The following is a 21,596-nucleotide window of genomic DNA, read 5'->3' as shown; positions in this document are numbered from 1 at the left end:
TCTTAAGATAAATAGATTTCAGATGTGACTATATCTTACAGTTTCTATTATTTTGTGTACTATTACTATAATTTAAATACAAAAGCATTAAGTTGCCATTCTTTCTTTGAGAGAGCTCTTTAGCTTCTTGATTATATAACTTCGACAGCTCTAATTATGGTTAATTCGGTTATTCTTTGCAGAACATCAAGCTGGGTGTGTCTGGCAATGGCGTGTTCATCTATAAAGAAGAGCTTACGTTCTGTCGCTTTGACTGGGGTAACATCACAAAGGTGTCCTGTAAGGGCAGTGAGTTTTTACTGAGACTGAGGCTTGAAGAGGTAAGCAATCGTTCATCACCGTTGGCATATCTAATCGCTTGCGTCAGTTTGCTGCTTTACAGCCTAGAGCTAAATAAGTTCTTTCCCACTAAAATTTTAAGAAACTGAACTATTCTGTATTCCATTATAAAAAAGACAGTCTTTTTGAAGATCAGCCTGCATATGCATATTTTTGCTACTAAAAAAACACACACAGAGACATGCACAGAAAAAGTCACAAATCTTAGCACACAGTAGGGAAGGAACAATAGGTTTTTGTTGTTAAATTAATTCAGTGGTGGAGATGAATAGGAATGCAATAAAAGGAGTTTAGTGGACACAGAAGTTGGTCGGTTGGTTGATGTTGAATAACTTCTACTTGATTTTCATGGAAAATGGTGTATCAATCTATGAAAAATCCTTTTTGTATGAGTACATTAGATATACAATATTTACCTTTTTCAAGAAGAAAGACTTTTTATAGAGCCATCTAAATCCATGTTTCTCAGTAGCTTCTCATTGCCTTTTATGGGAATATGCTGATAGATTTTGTGTATTTATTCCAGAAGAACAAATTTGATGGCACCATTACATTTCAAATGCCAAGTCCCCAGGCAGCCAAAAGGTTCTGGAAGGAGTGTGCGGAGCAACATACCTTTTTCAGGTAATTTTAGAAATGTAGCGTGGTATTGTCCTTGGTAGCCTCTACTGATTTAGAGACAGTAACAGGGATAGTATATTAGGTTCATCCACCCTGGTGTCCTTGGGTTCTCTCTTCTACTTTGTGCCTTATCTCCTTTGTCTGCAGTCCCTTCCATGTCCATTTTTGTGGCCTAAAGCCCTGTCTTATACTCAGTCATTCAGGCCTGAGTCACTCTGCAGCTGTCCAGAAGTCCACTTCCTGACTCAAACCACTTTCCTCCCACCACTACCACACTGCCCTGCACTTTGTACCTTTTTTCTCTCTACTGTCACTCATCTTAGCTTCCGTTTAGATGATCTTGTCAGCTCCTTCTTGGCTTAACTTCTTTCCAAAACTAGCCTGAGGCCTGTCATCTGGCCTCCTGGCTACATCGTCAGAACAGTCCTTTCTCATGCCCAGCCCTGTCTTCACATTGACCTTCCCAGTGTGTTGGTCCTGGATGAGTCTTTGTGCTGACCGTACCCCTTCTGTACCTGTGCTACCAGTTCCACCTTAAGCAGCACAGTGATGGCAACACAGGCAAAGTATTCTTTGTAACAGAACCTAACACAATCCTGAGGATTAGTGCTATTCCAGATAAGTAATTCACAGCATAAGCCAGATCCTCAGGGGAACTGGACAATCAAGCAGTCTTTTTACTTCCTTTGCCATTCCAGATGTCCACAGTCAGCTTGAGTTCCTGGTCCCCCCTGCCACTCTCCTCTGATGCCGTCCATCGTGTGGGTCACTGTTGGTAGGAGCTGTGGGTCATGAGTGTTGTCTGTGTCGTGCACCTTCTCTTTCTCCCCTTTTTCCCTCACCTAAGCATCATTCCTCCTCTCCAACTAGCTTTCATTCTTCCCCTCATCTCCTGTCACAAATAGGAGATAGCGATTTCTATGCCTTGGTCCCTTATTTCGTGCTTCATAAAGAATCCTGCTTTATACAATAAAATTTTTACGCTCCATTGCATGTATTTGGCTTCCTTACCCAATAAAAATGTTCATGTCTTGATTTTTTACAAACAAACAAATTCCTTTGACTAACTATCCATCTTTAGCTATGTCCTATCTCCTTTCGTACTTCTCTTCAACGACACATGTTTACATGTAGTTTGCTTATCCTTCTTTTATCCATTTCTGCAGTTTTCTATCACTCCATTCTACCCAGCTTTGTGTCTAAATCATTTGTCTTTAAGGTCTTTGCTCTGGGCTTGGGGCTAAGGCTGTTCTACCACACACTAGCTGTGTGACTGTTGTAAGTGGCTCAGCTTCTCTGAGCTCCAATTTCATCATCCATCTTTGGTGATAACCATAATATCTTCCTGATAAGATTGTTCTGAAAATCAAATGAGGATAAAACATACAAAGCAGAATTATTTTTAGTGGTTCATACAGATTATCTTCATTATAATTATCACCATTATTCTTAGTTTGATAACATAACACAGTTTGTTATTTTGAAAGTGAGTTATCAGCTGGCACAAATTACTCCTTTGTAAAATTTAAATAACCCATATTTTGGAGACTACTCATCCATATTTCTTTTGAAGGAGAAATGTACCTCATAACAAATCTTCGAATCCATCTGACTCAGTTACACTGATCTGATAATTCTTTGATGAGTTGATAATTTCTCCTGGTAGCTATGACCAATTTCTGCTCAATTCCAGAGTAGCCTGTTTTCTATAAAGGTAGTAAATGACATTTATGGCACAAATGTAAGACAGATGACAGCAGCTTTTGCTGTGCAATAATGTTAATAATAGCAATAATTCTTTTAGAAAGGATTGACATATGCTAACATACATTGAGCATTGCTTGTTGTCACACACAGAAGTGTTTGGTTTCTATTACAATGATTCATTTATTTCTCAGCCCAGGCAAGGCAGCTGGTGCTTATAGGCATGTGCCTGCAGAAGAACACAGCAGCCAGGCACTGAGCAGAGATGGAGGCCCAGCCCTGTGACTCTAAAGCCCACACTTTCCACCACTGTGTTGTCCTCTTCTTACATTCCTCTAGCAAGAGTTTCTGAGATATGTTAGCATTATTCTCCTTCATTATTTTTGCTAATGTACCATGGACTAAAGTGTAAAAGTAAACCAATTTGATCCTGCAAGCCATTGACATAATGGTTAACAACAGCCCTTTTAACATTTCAAACTTTGTATAGCATTGTATTACGTAACAAAGCTATGTAAAACAGTATAGATAACAAAGAAAAGGCAAATGTATTTTGTCTACAGGGCTCTTTGAATCAGATCAGTGGTTTCTGTTTTGTTTTAGATAAAAGGGCAAAATGATTTTTTTTCCAGAAAATTATAGAGGCTTGCAGATTGAAGTCATTAAATAAACAAATCTTTCTGTTGATAGTAGTGGAATGAGAATATAATAAAGCTGCTTCTTGTGATTGGGTATGTAATGGAATTGTAAGGGCTGTACAAGGATTGTTTTAAGGTTTATAACAAACCTTTCCATATGGAGAGAATGAGGAACAGAAGAGCTATGAAACATGCCCTAAGGTAGTAAGTGGTGGATGTAGAATTCACACCCAGGTAGTGTGGCTCCAAGTGTTTGTAAACATATCCAGGATGTTATACTGCTAAGTTTTATTAACAGCAGATAGGATCCTCTTTGTATTTTTCTTAATGCCTAAATTGTTCTTATTGTCATTTGAACTAGAGATTAACACAACAGTCTTGTAGCTTAACATTAAACTATCTCTTAAACTTGGCATTGTAGGGCCGGAGTAATGCCACGTGTGTTGGTGTCACTGGTGGCTTCATGGAGAGCTCTGTGGAAATACTTGTATTAGTTAAATGTATAATTAACTTTAGTAAGTAAGTGGATTTTTATTTAAATTGAAACCGAGTCTCTTTATGTTGCCCTCAGTGGAGTGCCGTGGCATCACAGCTCATAGCAACCTCAAACTCCTGGGCTTAGGTGATTTTCTTGCCTCATCCTCCCATGTAACTGGGTCTACAGGTGCCTGCACAATGCCTGGCTATTTTTTTGTTGCAGTTGTGATTGTTGTTTAGCTGACCCCAGGCTGGGTTCGAACATACCAACCTCAGCGCAGGTGGCCAGCACCATAACCACTGTGCTAAGGGAGCTGAGTCAGATAAGTGGATTTTTAAATATTCTTCTATACTCCATAAAAATTATTAATGATATTTGATTTATAATGGCAAGATTTAAAAAATTCAAATGGTCATGTACTTCTTATGTATGAATTCCTTTTTGATGCATCATTGATATGCACATCTTCCTCAAGGCCTTTAAACTTTTTATAAAGGTTAGTCATTTTTAGTTATTTTTATAATACCAAAGTGAAATGATAGATGTCTCTAGTGATTTTGATGTTACAAAGGGAGTCTTGTAACTAGTCTACATTTCTGCAGTTCCAGCATTCTCATGGGAGACTTTTCAACACACGATTGGAAGCACTGACCATTGGCAAATTGCACTTCTCTGTAGCATCACCTTTGTTTCCTTTGAAAAGCAGGAAACACCTCTATTACTCTCCATGAATAGATACAAGCCAGGAAAGCCAGAGTGTATGGGTTCTTTTTTATCAATTAGTTCTGATGTGCTGTTTGTCCAGGTGAATAGAGTTGATGGAGGATCTCTTCTTGTATTTATGACATTTAGACTCACCTGGAATTGCATAGCTTTCATTGCAGGAGATTTCTAAAAAATCCTACTGAAGGTCTAGTAATACTTGAAATGGTAAAGAGCTCTTTAAGCAATCACTCTCTTTGGGCAAACAATAGGAAAATTTTGAAAGAGCTCTCCATATTCTTGTGTTACCAACTGAAGTCTTATTTAATGAATTGTACAAGAGTTCTGAGACTGTCTTTGTTTAGTAAGCTCTTGATCAGATAATGAAAAAAAAATAATGTCCATTTTATTCCAAAAAGATTGTCTTATTTACTGAACATAAGCTTTTACAAAAGTCTGTATATTTTTGGCCTCAAGGAAATTTGAATTTTATTGTGAACCCAGGGTTCAAAAAGTAGAATTGTGCTAACAAGACAGGATCTTGCATCCTCCAGTTGCATCAGTTGCTTCTCTGCAGAGCAACTGTGTGTTTTGTTCTTGAAGAATCAGTGGATGGAGCCAATTCCCAAGTTAGGTTTTTTTTTTCCCCAGGAGAAATAGACTTAAGTATTAAGGAACAGTAATTGTAATGGACTGCTACTTAGCATGTACAGCTGGCAGGAAGAATTCAAGTGGGTATATATGGAAATGATTTAATCTAATACAAATAAATAACCTTTGATAAACAGTGACAACCTCTGCTCCTTTGCTTAGGTTGAGAAAGACATCTCATTTGTGTATCCACGAATGTAAATTTACTCACATTATTCCTGTCATAAAACTGTCTGTTTAGGAGGATTTGTAATGTTCTTTTCTCATGAGAAAGCTTAGGTGGCATTGTTTTTGAGATATTATCTAATTAAACTATGTAGTTTTAAAGTTTCTTTAAGCCCTCACATCTAACTTAGGTCCTTTCTTTCCCGTATAGACTGGAGCAGGCACCTAAAGCCAGATTTCTCACCTGGTACAAATTTCAGTACAGTGGTCGGACCCTGGCACAGGTCTGCCAGGCAAACGGCTTTACTCACAGGGAAACACCAAAGGTTAAGCGTACTCCTCCCATGTATATCTATGCGCCTTTCATTGAAGGTAAATACATTTATGATACTTTTGGATTTCACTTACCTTTCTTGAAACTACTGAGGTTAGAATATAATGATCTAGTTAACAGTGTCACCAGAAACACTATAAAGGGATAGCCATTCCTTTCCTTGAGTAAAGAAAATGCTCATTACACATATTCACAAGGAAATAATTTTGTAGTGCTTTAAAAATGTCACTCTAAATATACATTCTCTTAGTTCAGATTGAACATCCCAAATCTGAAATCCAAAGTGCTCCAAGGTCGGAAACATTTTGAATGCCAAAAGGTGTTCAGAAGAAATGGTCACTGGAGCATTTTGGATTTCAGGTGTTTGAATTTGGGATGCTCTGCCAGGAAGTGTACATAATGCAGGTTTTCCAAATCTGAGAAAATCCAAAATCTGAAACATTCCTGGACCCAAACTTTTGGATAAGGCATACTCAACTTTGTTCTTATTGAACAAAAATATTCCTTAAGAGTTCTAGCTTATGAGTTGTTAGACTTGATTATGGTGTGGTTTATTTGGTTCAATTTCTAGAACTTGGATTTAATGATAAATGAACTTGAATTAATAAATGAAATCCTAAGGGCTTTTAGCATATGCACCTTACTTCAAATTAACATAAAACACTTCTACTATTATCACATTTTTGAGTTAAAAAAACTCCTACTGAAGCTTATAAGACTTCCCATAGTATGAAATGTTCATTGTTTCAAGAGAATAATTTTAAATACAGCATTTTTACAAAAAGAAAGGAAATCAATTTATTTGTTCTTCAACCCAAGGGGAGATATGTTTAAATGTCAATTTTTTTTCTATTGCAATTATAATCAGCTACATATTTGTAGTTTTATATGAGTTACACATGGAAATAAACTAATGTTACTTCATATGTGCATCTCATTACCTGGTCTGCTTTGGGGTTAATACGTTTTCTATAAAAGAGTTAAAAGTAGATTTCAATTAGAATGCCTTATGATGGACTTAATATTTATTTCTATGTAAGAGAAAGTGATTAGTATGGACAATATTCTACCTGAAGAAATAGTTTTCCTACATTTTTCATTGATTATTCCCATTTATATATGTATACTCATATGTACACATAATTTTGAAACATATACTTATATGTATATATGCACAGATATGTAATATCAATTTTGAAATTTTATTTTAATACTGTTCATTAGCAGAAATCTTTTTGATTATTTCTTGATATATTTTAGAGTAAGTAACAACTTATATTTTAAATAATTAGGTAATGTAAACAAGATACTGCTAAGAGAGAAGACAGCTCTCTCATTAGTGCAGTATTGGCATCCATTGGTCTTGATCTATTTTTCCTAGAAAACATCTTGATGCGGGTGGACACATAAAGGCAGATCTATCCTAGAATTTGTTTCTGGGCATTTTTGTATATAGTTATTAAATCTTGATTCTGGTGAAGGTCCCATGTAATATCATGAGGCCACATAAAAACTATACAAGGCTAGGTGCAGTGGCTCACACCTGTAATCCTAGCACTCTGGTAGGCTGAGGTGGGTGGATTGGTTGAGCTTGAAGTTCAAGAATAGGCTGAGCAAGAAGAAGACATAATTGCCACTAAAAATGGAAAAAACTAGCCAGGCATGGTGGCACATGCCTATAGTCCCAGTTACTTGGGAGACTGAAGCAGGACGATGGTTTGAGTCCCGGAGTTTGAGGTTGCTGTGAGCTACGATGCCACAGCACTCTACTCAGGGAGACAGAGCGAGACTCTGTCTCCAAAGAACAAAAAGGAAAAAACATAACTATATAAGAGAACCATGAACCATGCTTCAAACAGATGTCCATACTTGCAAATAGTAAGAACTGAAATTCAGTGACTTATACTCCCCCAACTAACAGGCACAACATAAAGGTATATGGCACTCCTTTCGGGTGTAGAACACAACTACAACAGGGACTTTACCTAACTAATGGAAACACTGTAACCTAATCATTTGTACTATAGTATTAATCTGAAAGAAAAAAAGAAAAAGAAAGTGAATTATGAATGTACTACATATGTCAGAATATCTTTTACCTCATTACCTACTCTGAGCCTTTTTTAAGGAAAGAAAAGTGCCATTCCATGTAAATATTTTACAAGTCTTACCCCTTGCCACAGAGAATTTATGCAAGTGCTGAATCAATGAAGTCACTGTTGTTTAATGTCCCATGAGAAATTATAGCTCTTTCTGGAACTCTGTTTTCAGCAGTTATTTGAAACTCTGAGGCTCTGTAACTCCTATGTGGTGAATTTTAGTGTTTAGGAGAACAATAACCCAATGGATTTTTTTTCTCTTTGTATAAACCATGCTCAGGGAAACCCACCATGTCGTATGGACAGTTAGCAAAGAGGGTGACAGAAGGTTTGTATCTGAAAACAATAATTTTTATAAGGAAAAGCAATGTACAGCATAGTAATCCCTTATTTTTCCAGTTGTGCTTGGGACACTGTAATTTTTCTGATGAGCAAGTCATCAAAAGCATTATTGTTACTGTAAAAAATAGGAAGTCAAATTCAGGTGCCCTCTCCCATACGTTTGGCTCGGCGCCTGTAGCACAGTGGTTATGGCGTCAGCCACAGACGCCAGGGCTGGTGGATTCGAGCCCAGCCCTGGCCAGCTAAACAATGACATCTGCAGCAAAAAAATACCCGGCATTGTGGCGGGTGCCTATAGTCCCAGCTACTTGGGAGGCTGAGGCAAGAGAATGGTTTAAGTCTAAGACTTTAGGGGTTTAAGGTTATTATGAGCTGTGACGCCACAGCACTCTGCCCAGATCATCATAGTGAGAATCTGTCTCCAAAAAAAAAGGAAGGCTTTGATGCCAACACATGACCAAACAATCAGTGAACTTTTGGTTTAGGGCTGTGTTCATTTTTTTACCCCATGAAAGGGTTAAGGCAGTAGCCTGGAACTGAGCATTATTTTCTTCACTAGAATAATTTAAGTATATAAATAATCCTCCGACTGAAGTTTGGCAAGGCAAAATAAATCCTCTAGTAATTACATAGAAAGTAAAAATAAATGTACTATCTAAAGAACAAATATCAAAATAAAAATCAATGTAGATCAGCAATTTAAAATGTCAAATCCTCCAGGATTAGAAAATTGAACTAAAAAGAAGGCAAGTCATCCATTTAAGAGAACAAATCACCAAGCTGCATGGTGACCGCTGGGGTGTGCGAGGGAAATAATTTTCTGAAAGTAGAAAGTATGAGCAGGGGCGCTACTTAGACTGGATCACAGAGGAAGGGAGGCCTACTGAGGAAGAAGCAAGTCAACCGAGACTTGAAGTGTGAGAAGGAGGCAGCCAGTGGAACGGCCGGAGTTTCTAAAGCATTGTAGGAAGCAGAGGAGGCAGGACTAAGGGAGTAAGTGAGGGAGAGCTGAGTCTTAAAGGATGCAGAGTCAGCATTTTGTCAGCTTTTATTTTGACATTCCTACAAATTTTAATATGTTACATTTGAACCTGTATTAGGTCTTTTTTATTATTTCACTATATTACAGGGGTACACATGTTTTAGTTACATAATTTGCTTTCATACATTTTAAGTCAAAGTTGTAAGTGTGCCCTTCACCCAGAATGTGTGCATTAGACCAGTTAGGTTGAATTTACTCAAGATCTTTTTCCCCTCCCTCCTACCTGATTTCTATTTAGTTCCAGATGTGCACATAACTATCGATCTACTAGTTGCAATTTAGTGTGAAGTATATGTGCTGTTTTTCCCAATCTTGTGATATACCACATGGAAATGGCCTCCAGTTCTACCCAGGTTGTTAAAAAACATAGATGATCACCATTTTTTTAATGAATGATCACTACTCTATAGTATACATATATCATATTTTATTTATCCACTGATAAATTGATAGGCACTTGGGTTGTTTTGACATCTTTCCAGTTGTGGACTGTGGTGCTATAAACATTCATGTTGCAAGTGTCCTTTTGAAGAACTTACAGCCTAATCTGACTGTTAGTGCTTGTTTATGGGCATGTCTCTGAGACTGCATAGAATGGGTCCTGACAATGTGTGGGAGAAAGGGGCTGGTGTTGAGTTGCCTTTGGGTTGCTCTTGGCAGTGACATGTGTGAGAAGGGCAGGAACAGAGTCTGTTTGCAGGAGTACAAATAGATGCTCACCCTGGGCAGAAGGTCCTTGTTCTGGAGTCAAGCAAATCACCTAGAACCCTGTGGATTTCACAGTCTGGGCTGGAGAAATCTGTGTGTGGAAATAAACAGAACAAAACCTGAAGAATTGAAGAGCTCTGAGAAGGACAATTGCCCAAGTTAGGTAGAGAAGCAGTATGGCACCTGCCATCCCCTTTTGAGTCTCTGGGGGCAGAAACTGCTCTCTGTGGGTTGGGAGGCCCATGACCTGTCCACAAGCAGTTCCCAGGTCACTGCTGGCAGCAGCCTGTAGTGCTCATGTGGGGAGAAAGTCTCTCCAGCAGGTACAGAGCCCATCAACTGCCAGAGATGTGGGGGAAAGAGAAGAAATTGCTCTCTCTACCCTTCTCACTGTACACTAGGATGTCTTCCTCCTTTGTGTTCTACTCCGAAACTTTGTTATGGAATCATCTATAGGTTCTGATGCTTTTCTGTAGAAATTGTACCCAATCTGTGATTGATTCTTTCTTTTTTATCTAAAATACTTTCACAGATGATCCAGCATTAGTGTATCTGGTCAGCCATCTTGTCTCTCTCTTTATGGCGGTGGTTCTCAACCTTCCTAAAGGCCACGTTGTTACAAATTGAACAAAGGGGTCATGACCACAAACGTTGAGAACTGCTGTGTATGGCATATTTTTTCATTATCCAAGATTCCTGAGTGTTTGTAATAGGTGCTTTGAAATCATAACCATAAGCTAAGGAGTTAATCATGGCCGTACACATAATTTCCAAAGGAAAATTATTAAAATATTATTAAAGTTAAAAAGAAAACCTCTGAAAATTTGTTAAGGGATGGTGAGTTTTTGAAAGGTGAAGTGGAATTAGAAAAAAGGCTAATGGTTCACATTCAGAAATGTATCCAAGGACCCTGTTGGGAATGATGGTAATAAGGGATGAAGAAGAGGCCTAGAAAATGTCCAGGTCCCTGGCCTCAGAAAATACTTCAGTGGAAAGATGAGAGTAGCTTCCCTATGGTGTCATCGAGTAGGAGAGATGAAGAGAGACCACACGAGTGCCAGGGATGCTAGGCGGAGGAGGTGGCTATATATTAGATTTACTGTCCATTGTATTGAGGCACGGAAGACAGAGATTTAAAAAAAGAAAACTGTTAAAGATGAACATAGTTAAATTCCTCAAATTCACCTTGGTTTTCTTATCTTTTGAATGGTGTTCACATTAAAAATGGCCTTATGGAGTAATTTTTAATATTTATTGAAGGGAATCATTTTAGTATATAACTATTTGTTACACTAGATAGATTCAGAAGTGTATCCAGGCAAGATCAAAGGAACTCTAAAGAATTGTAATCTACAATTGTAATTCTGAAGTTTTGCCCAGATTGTGGTATTTCAGCTGATATTACAGACCCTCCCACTGTCCTGCTCCATGATAAGGGTATATCCTTTAAAAATCTGTGATTCGAGACCCTTATGTAGTTCTGTTGGTTACAATGCAGAGTACTTTCAGACTTTGGTAAAAATCTAAAACTTAAGTTTCTTGTATATACTCTCATTTTCAAAGAACTCAGTCAGTATTTCCATTCCTGTTAATTGTTTACATGCTGTCTGTTGATCTGTTTAATGGGGATTTCCATAAAATGTTAACATTTATATATTCTAAAGTAATTGAAAATTTCCCTTCCTTACTAGATGAAATCGGTCCTTTGGACAAGTGCTATGAAGGACGTTCCTGGAGAGATAACATCAAATGGCCCTGGCGTCGTCATCATTGCCATCGTATGACACAGGGCCAGCAGAAAGACACCAAGAGGACTAAAGTCCTGCACTTTTTGAAAGGTACAGAACATTAGTACCATATGTGGTTTTAAGTGTTTGCCTAGACTCAAGGTTATCTGTGGCATTTTCTGTTTCAGAAATCAAATATTCAAAATTAGCCATGTATTTTCTCTAACTGATAAAATTTTCCAACTTTCAAATATGTGTAGGCTCTTCCTGGCTTTCACTGTGGTCTCTAAACTTTTTAGCAAGATATTTTCATGCAAATTGTATTAATGGAATTAAGTAATTTATTGGACTTTTCAACTGTCTTCATAATCATCTGGCAAGATTCCTAAATTATGAAAGCTAAAATGATTCAAAATGTAGCTTTCTTTTGTTACAAGTACATTTTAAAGTGGACCCTATGACTTGGTGATTTTAATTATGTTGACTTCAATTTTCAACAAGAACAAAGATGTTCTTTATGAAAAATTTTAAACTATAACTGATCAAGTCATCCTTAAAGAAATGTAACTGTTTTGTGAAGAGTGAGTAGAAGAAGGTGTGTTGCCATTGGCTTTATTTTGTGCATACACCATAGTGAATGGACAAGTAACCTATAAAGTGTTTTTCAACTATGACTAAAATCACTGGAATATTGATTTGAAGAGTCTTGGATTTCTTCAGATCTCTTTCCCGTGTCTGCACAAAGTAACTTTTATTTTTGAACATAACATGGGAATTAAGCATACTCACAAAAAAAAAAAAAAAAATGAAATCAGCCTGTGCATTTATAATGTTTTCTAAAACTAACTTTGAAAATTTTAAAGACATGCAACATGAATTTATAGTGAACCTGCCAGATAAAGTAGCTGCCAGTGCCTGAGGAATCTTATACCAGTAGCCCCTAGTATGCAGCATGGAGGAGGTCTCAAGGACCATGTGGACCTTGGCTCATGCCACAAGTACATGGGCTTCATATAGCCTGAGACATTTAATTGTTTGCATTTCATTGTAAAAGAATTTTTGACTATCATCTTGAAATATTATTTGTTTAAACATTAGATTTGAAACAATAGAAATTATGTCCAATAAGGTGGTATCCTTCAACTTCTGAGACACTGTCAGAAACATGTTTTTGTAATAATTCCAACAAGGCACCCAGTAGAGTAACTCCTTAGATCTGAAACAGAAGAGCACAGCGTATCATGAAGTATCTTTTTCACTTTGCCTACTTAATTTAAAGCACCTCCACCTTATATTAGGTCATCTACTCCCTTCGTATGAGAATTGAGTACATTGGATTCTTGCTTCCCCATTCTTGTGAGTCTTTACTAAGAAGAATGTGTTCCAATTCAATCCAGGTTAATACAAAAGGTTAATATAATAATTAATTAATACAAAAGAATACTATGGCTGCATAATATTCCATGGTATACATGTACCACAGCTTCTTAATCCATTCCTGTGTGTTTGGGCATTTAGGTTGTTTGCATATGTTGGTGATTGTAAATTGAGCTGCAGTGAACAGTCTAGTGAAAATGTCTTTATGATAAAAGGATGTTTTTTCTTTTGGGTAGATGCCTAGTAATGGGATTGCAGGATCAACTGTGAGGTCTAGTTTGAGTTCTTTGAGGATTCTCCATACTATTTTCCACAAAGGTTTTATTAATTTGCAGTCACAACAGCAGTGTAAAAGTATTTCCTTCTTTCAACATCCACACCGGCATCTGCAGCTTTGAGACTTTGTGATGTGCGCCCTTCTCACTGGGGTTAGGTGATGTCTCAGGGTGGTTTTGATTTATATTTCTCTGATGATCAGGGATAATGAGCATTTTTTTCAAATGTTAGGCATTTGTCATCATCAGAGAAGGTTCCGTTCATATCTCTTGCCCAGCGTTAAATGGGATTGTTTATTTTGTGTTGATTAATATGAGTTCTCTGTAGATTCTAGTTATCAACCCTTTGTCAGATACATACGTTACAAATATCTTTTCCTGTTCTGAAGTTGTCTTTTTGTTTTGTTGTTGCAATGACTGCTGAAGTCTTTGTGCATAAAATCATTCCCCAGTCCAACATCGTCAAGAGTTTTCCCCACAGTTCCTTCCAAGATTTTTATCATTTAGTGTCTTATATTTAAGTCTCTTTTCCATCTTGCATCAATTTTTGTAAGTGGTGAAAGTTGTGCACTGAGTTTCAGTCTTTTACATGTGTTTATCTAGTTGTGCCAGCACCATTTGTTGTAAAGAAAGTTTTTAAAGATCAAGATCCATTTCTTTCAATTTTTGTATATTCCTGGATTCCTACAATAATTCTAAAGGGAGTTTAATTTTAGCTTTTCCTTACAAATTTATGACTCATTAAAAAATGAAATGTTTATCTGATAAAAGCAGATTCAAAGAACTAAAGTAACAGTCAGAGAATATATCCCTCCACATTGTTCTCCCTGTAGGTTTTCAGGTCCTGGTAATATCAGGGGTTTATTTTCTATGACATCATCTAGGCTGGGGAAATGGAAGCTGTGTTCAACAAATGCTGCACATTCACTGAGCAGAGAAGCACAGATACCACCTTTCAAAGAACAGGAACAGGCAGGAGGACTGAAGGTCTCATGTAACTGCCAAATCCAATTTGATCAGTAGTTTTATCCATTTCCCCTCAGCATCCAACACTTTCCTTTTTATAATTGCTAACCTGTAAAAAGTGTTTGTGTTTTCTTCATTGATTTTTTTCCTTGCTTACAATCAAGCAAATGTACGTAGGGGAATGTAAAAGTGTCTCTCAAGAAGTCTCTTAATTCTCTTTTTGCTTCTTTCCTATGTGTATGGCCTCATATATGCAACCTCTATAACCAACCTCTGATTTTCATACAGAAAGCTTTGGTATTTTGTGAAGCATGAGTTGATCAACCAATGATACCCTTGGTGTTCATAACAGTGACCATTTCATATGGTACTTGGACTCTTAAGTTTTGTCCCAAAGTGAATTTATCCGCCTCCAGCAGTAGTATGGCAGGGGCTACATGTGTTCTTAGGTATGGAGGCCATCTTTTCGGGCCCTTGGCAAGTTGCTTAGAGAGATAAGCAACTTGTCTTGCCAAGGATAATACATTTTGGTTGAGCACTTCCTCAGCTGTTCTATTTCTCTCTAATATGCATAGTTCAAAAGGGCTTGGCCAGGTCAGGGAGGCCTGACACCAGGGCTGTTCATAGTTTTTCCTTTAGCAGCTTAAAGGCTTTTGGTTGGCTGATTTTTACTCAATTGACACTTTCTCTCCTCCCTTACTAATTTCATATAATGGTTGGCCAGTTTGTATGTTTCATTTAGTCTTTCACAGAAATTCTCAGGTCTTTCATCTGGCTTCTGCCTGACCTCAGCCACCTTGGATATGTTTGCGGCTCTCTGGCTTTGTTATACTGACAAGGCCATAGTCAAAGTTGCGTTCAGTAGAAGAGAACGAAACCATTTAGCAGTTAAGTATAAATATCAGCAAGTTCTGGATTTCAAGCCTAAGATTCACCTGAAAATTCACAGTGAGAACATTAGTATTCTTATCTACAGACTTAGCACAGTTTTTAAGATAATACCTAGGTTTAAGAGTTCCTATGGAACTGATCAAAAGTTCTGGACAATTCAAGTGAATATTCTTGCACATCAGTTGAATATTGGGCCTTTTATGAGGCCATGTTACATTCACATCATTTACTGGGATATTCTCATTCAAGTTCCAGTATTTTTTTCTCAATGTATCTGTATAGAGAAAACAGATAACGTTTAATAATACACAATTATTTTCAGTGTGACCAACAGGTGACCTCTGTTGACACTTAAGTCTTCAGAGTAAATATAATTACTGTATATAGCTTTTTATTCTTTGGCCCGTCTCTTAGTCCCAATTGAACAAATCAGTTTAGTAAAACAGCTATGTCTCATTTTATGAGCTGGTATTGCAGACAAGGCTGGAATCTAATACAGGTGGGCTACAGTTTCTTTTTTTTCTTTGAACTACTTTTCTCTTTCTAATTTCTCACCTTACTAAAAACAAATGATAGCAGAACTAATTCAATTGCCAAAATAAGCTGTACTTTCAGTATACTGGGTGTGATCATTTGCATAAAGTGCATCAAAATAATTGTTAGTTACCTAGGCCTTTCTTCCCTTTAAAATTGCCTTTGCTGAAACTTTTTATAAGGAATCTCAGGTTAGAGTTGAAAGCCTTCCATGAGCCCAGATTTCATATGTGTAATTAGATACCTACATGCATTGGATAAATTCTTTGACTTTTGAGATCCCCAAGCAAATTTTGGTTCCCAGACCTGTCAAAAAGTGACATTCTTTATTTAATACAATCCAGGAAATGTTATTGATGGGTATCTTTCCAGTTTTTTCAATGAACTTATCTTTTATTGACCTTATAAACTCAACTTTAATTCCTTAAGGTAGTCTGGACACCTCTGAAAATGCTATTCCAGTCAAAGCCTTGGTAAAATACCAGTGTTTTTATAATATCCTATAGAACCAAATATATTCTTATTGAACTTATGCAAATAATTGTATTGTCAGAAATTAGGAATACTTACAGATGGCTTTCAAATTCAAGAGAAATCAAGGAGAGACTAAAAACAAATGTTTCACATTCTGCCTATAAGTATATACATTCCTGAAGCTCAAAAGACAGAAAATGGTTTTCTTGACTTCTGGAAAACAGAACACAGAAAGAATCAGCAATGTTTAAAACAAAAAAACATAACAAACCAGCTGAGTTCCATGTAACTGATTTTTGTTCCATTTGAAGTTAGGTTAAGAACACTTACAGACAGGTTAGTTTTCTAATTAAAGTCTTAGAAGTTTGCCTTTAGCCCGATGCTATTTAATTATCAAAGACACCAAAAATTTGAATTGGAGAGAATTCCTCATTGTTTTTTAATAATTTCTCTTGAAGGATAAACTTTAAACTTAGTCAGTTACAAAACATACTTTTTGTGATGAATTAAAATTATTAATGATAATATATATTAAGACAGACTAATTTTTCATATATTGGAATATACATATAAATATAATCTATATAAAATTATTTCATAATTGACAATATTTTCTATACATTTTTGGTACATTGAGTAAGTTTAATATGTCTTTCTCAGATTTTCAATGGTCTTGATATTTCAAAAAGAACAAATTTAGAGTTTTTATTTTGGAAGGTTTGTCAAATATTACAGGCTGAAAACATTTCTTTAACAAGATGACAAGTAAAAAGATTTTAAGGGCAGTACTGGATAGTCATCTGGATTTTATGTAAATTCTTTCAATAATAATTTTATGAACTGTATTCAATCCAGCACAGACAATTGAAAACATTCTAAATGTTCTAAATTTTCCTGCCTATTACTTTCTTAAATAATCATTCTGTTTCAGGAGAAAATTTACCACATAAGATCCTTTTCTTACACAATGCAATTTTCCTTTCTGCCTATTTGTTTTTTACTCTCAAAAAAACTACTTAATAGAAAACAAGATCACAGTTTACTATGAAGTTAATTATTCACTTGGCAAAACTAATAATTAGAAGATTTAGAAGGCAAGAATCTTATTCTTGAAAAAGACTCAGTTTCCCAAATAAATAAAATAATCAAATTATTATGTTTTACAAAAGAGAGACATTTTGTGGAATATAATATTGATACAGGATTTTTCCACTCAGAGCTAGACAGGGACACCCCATTTTTTAGGCTCAGATGAGCTCAGAAATCACATTCCCATTTCTAGGCAGAAACAGGTTGCACCCTGCAGACTACACCCTCTGAACTAAGCAAATCCAGGATTAAAGCAGCCTGAACAAAGAGTAAATATCCTAATCCCCTCCCTATGACAAAAACCTAATAACCTTGCCCCAGTGAAGGGACTGCATTCATTCATTTATTAAAACACTCAATCATCTTTAAAGACTTCTTCCCATCTAACAAGCCTGGTCAAAATTTCTCTTAGTGTCAATATTAATCCTAGAAAAAGGACCCATTCAGGAGACCTCTACTTGGGCCTCTTCCCTACGACCAGAATCTCTGGCATTTTTCACTCTGTCTGCCTGCACCTCCGTCCAACAAAATCACAATTTATCATTCATCTGTGTCCCATAAGCTCAACTTTTAGACCATGAGACTAAGTATTCACTTAAGAAAGAAACTCCAGCAACATTACCATAACATAAGTATTCTTTCTGATGTCTTTTCATTGTTCCCTTAAGTCAAACACGGCCACATAGTAAAGATGGCCATCAAGGACAGGATCTGCATCCAAAACAGAAAGCAGAAAACCTGGAACATCCAGTTTCTTTCAGAATAGCCAGTGGGAAAAGTTGGAGCAGGGAAGAAAGGAGTCATGTGGGCTAATCTGCGCCCTGCAGTTGCTGGCCTAAGTAGGGGAATGAGCTCACCCAATTCAGAGATTTAAAATCAAGAACACAAGCTCAAGGTCAAATCCAGCAAACTTAGAAATATTATAGAGGTAGCAGTTCTATAAACTTTGAACATTTTAAGTTTAGTAACAGGTTCAAAACAAATTCTATCTTAAACAATGCCACAATCACCTGAACATCAGGGCATAAGAGTTGGGTCAAGGGAGCCAGTAGAAGGCCACCCTACATTAAATCTGGGCCATTCAACTTCACAGAGGAGTCGGAGATGATTGTTAGTGTAGTGGACTCCATAGTCATTGGAGAAGCCAGCACTGAGTTCTTTAACATGCACTGGAGGGGTGTCAGGGGTTCACTTTATTGAGTTCCCACAATTGTGAACCCAATCAAAAAGAATAGAAATCAGAACAGACACTAAGAATAGTCAGCACACTGATGACAATAATGACAAACAAACTCATGAACAAAGAACAAATCAAACGTGCCTCTGAGGCTGAGTCTCCCCACTGGCATCGTGCTGTTTTCAGGAACCTGGGACAGGTCTATCCAGCATGAGCCAACTCTCAGGAGCTCCTGTCTCTCCCTCATGGGTCTCTCCCGGGCAGTATTCAGGAGTCCCTGTGCCTCCTTCTTGGGTGCCTGTCATTCTTCCTGTGCACTAACGTGGCTCCCTGGGGCACTTAGCAGCATCCCCACGGCACTGGAGTTTCTGTGACTATTCGGTGGCCTGTTCTTGGTAATGTAAGGTTACTTCCTGAACATAAATAAACTACACTTAGAATAAGAACACTTACCTCTTGAGAGAGAGTTTCAGACCCAGGATTTTGGTGGAATCCATCTGAGTTTCCTCAGAGCCCTCAAGAGGATTTCAGGAAATTACAGGGCCTGGAATATCTAGGGATGTGCCTCACCTTAATTTCTGCCATCTCCAGGGGGCGTCACATGTATTCGGACACTCCAGCTAGCGAGATCTCACTGGGGCCTCCAAATACTGTACCCAATGTAAGTGGAATTGTAGAGGAAAACCCAACACACTGTTTCAATTGAGTATTAGGTCCTTTATCAGCTGGACGACCAAGAAAGGTTCACATCTGAAAATTCTCTGCACCTGCATGACAAAAGAAGAGAGTTTTTATACCTTTCTTTCAGTTGGGGTGGGGAAGAAAAGCAAGCCTTTGCCAGGTTAGATTTACAGGGTTGGGTGTTGGTTAGTTACCAGGGGAACTGAGGATAGGAATGCCCTTTTACAATGATCTGCTGTAACTTTGGACTAATCCCCTGTCTCAGCAGGATATGTTTATTTAATAGCCCATTTCTGCAAGGCCTATGTGCTCATGGGGGTGCTGAAGAGGATGGGGAAGAGAATGCAAATCAGGGTCTGTTTGCCTTTTCATTCCCTACTTTCTCCCTCCACCTTAATGCTTCCTCATGGGGCAGGGATATGTCTGCCCAATCTGACTATGAGTCCCCAAAGTCCACATTCTTTTCCCCATGGTGGCCCAGTGGCAGTATCATAGATCCCATCACTCCTGTACACATAAATGCATCCATCCTTCCCAAAGATTATAAGCTAGAGACACTCACACATTTAATTTTACTTTTCTGTCCCCAAAACTATTAAAGAAAAAAAAAGTAATGAATGGCCCAAATTAACTTAAAAAAAAAAATCACATAACCAAATGGATGTCCATTTTCTCCTGAGAAATGAAAAGGTCTGGCAAGAACTTTCTGGAAACAGCCACCTCAGTGCCAGGTCCTAGTGATAAGTGCTGCCTGGCATCCAAGAGGCATCTCTGCTGGTCTTCAGCAGCCAGGCATCTGTTGTGTTAAGTGTTTCCAATCTCTGCTTTGTAGCACCCTTGTCTAAATACCAATGTCAGGAGGACTGGGTGATGTTTTGTGTGCTTTTTCTCTCAGCAGAGGAGTTGCCTGCCCGTACACACCCAGTTAAATAAACTAGTGAGTGATCTCTACTGGTTCAGTCATTTCCTGTTTTGCATTGTGTCACTTAAAATGAACACACCAACCCTTAATTGTAGTTTGTTTCATCATACAATTTTAAAATTGGAGGGGAGCCAATATTGTAACTTGGCTTTTGCCAAGGTTGTGCTGTGCACTGCCTCCTCCAAAATGACATGTGAGGTAGGAGCAGATCTATGAAACCACCAACACAAAATGCTTTAAGTAAATAAATATCCAGTCCACTGAAAGCTGATACCCAAGGTTATTTGCAGATAATTTACTACCTGTGAACATCTTTCATGAAAATATTAATGTATTTCTTGGAGCCCATATGGGTTGTACTCATCTCACCAAAAACAGTATCACAAGAGCAGTCACATTTATCAACATTCAGGGCCATTGTATTGTTTTAACGTCAGTCTAGAATGTGTGAGAGGGAATGGCACATCTCTCCTTTCATAAAGAAATGAGACACTTTGGTCCATACCCTCAGTCTATATCCATACAGATGGGCATGTTGGATAAATTTAAAATAGCTACTCTTTATCATGCCCAATTCTACAAATCAGTACTGTGAACAACAGACAATTACAAAATAAAAAGGGATGATGGGGAAGCCTAAACTTTTCAATGTGCAGTCGTGATGGAGCACTACAAATGTTAAATTTTGGGATAAATGGCCCAGATGCTAAGTCTGTCTTTTTTGGCATGTGTATTTGAAGTAGGGGAAAGTAGACGTGACCTCCTATTACAGAAAGAGGCTGCTAAACTCTGCCTGTCCAGCCAGTCAGCCATGTGGATTAGTTTGCTTTTCTAAGATACTGGGGATTTTGTTCAGGAGGCATCTAGTCTACACAAATTGATCTCCTCTACCTGCCCCCTAAACTCCTCTGCAAACATGTTCTTCTACCTTTTGTAACTCAGACTGTTAGAAGCAGCCTCACTGACCCCCACCCCCAGGTCATAAAACTCCTAGTAGCCAGCCAGTATATTCAGTCATCTATGGAAATCCTTCAAAATGATTTACTAAAATGAAAAGGAAAGAAGATACAACATTGCCAAAAGGGGGAAAAAATCATTCATGGGTGAGAGATTATTTTTAATCAGATACTATCTGTTTCTTTTAAGAATGGGATGAGAGATTGTGTGTCATTCAGCCCTCACACCACCCTAAAGGTAAGTCCCATTATGATCCTCCCCTTTTTCAGGTGCAAAAACTGAGGAGGAAAGACAGTGAGTAATGTGCCCAGGTGAAGCAGGAACTGGGGCAGCTGTTGTTTTAAACCAGGCATTGTGGCTCCAGATGCTGCCTCTCTGAACTACCAAAGAAGTCCATGATCCCGCTTTACATGTGAAACCTAAAGGCCGAGATTTAGTTCCAAGGGATCAAACAGAAAAATGTACATGATCATTAATAAACAACCAAAAGACAATTTACTTTGCAAATTCAAATATTTCTTTTCTGAATCTCAAAATAGACACAACGCTAAACACAGAGAGAGATTAGACATGAAAGAGATCTAAATGAGCTTCCATTACCAACTTCATTGTGAGGGTTGATCATCTGGGACCATCTGTTGATCATCTGGGACAGGCCCTCTGCTTTGCAGGGAGAATCTTTTCTCCCCAAATGTAGTCCTCT

At 37.6% G+C, this 21,596-nt stretch overlaps 1 protein-coding gene across 1 annotated transcript in view; it reads left to right on the top strand.

Moving 5' to 3' along the window:
• The window catches only part of LOC128578952 (protein 4.1-like), a 128,074-nt gene extending 106,719 nt beyond the window's left edge, over positions 1–21,355 (top strand). The window contains exons 6-7 of the mRNA XM_053581292.1: positions 11,515–11,661; positions 21,163–21,355. The gene's annotated coding sequence lies outside the window, so the exon portion shown is untranslated. The remainder of the gene's footprint in view (positions 1–11,514; positions 11,662–21,162) is intronic.
• Positions 21,356–21,596: the final 241 nt, after the last annotated feature.

This window comes from Nycticebus coucang, chromosome Y (genome assembly GCF_027406575.1).
Source record: "Nycticebus coucang isolate mNycCou1 chromosome Y, mNycCou1.pri, whole genome shotgun sequence".
In the NCBI taxonomy this organism is placed as follows: Eukaryota; Metazoa; Chordata; class Mammalia; order Primates; family Lorisidae; genus Nycticebus; species Nycticebus coucang.
This window is presented reverse-complemented; position numbering and strand designations above follow the sequence as displayed.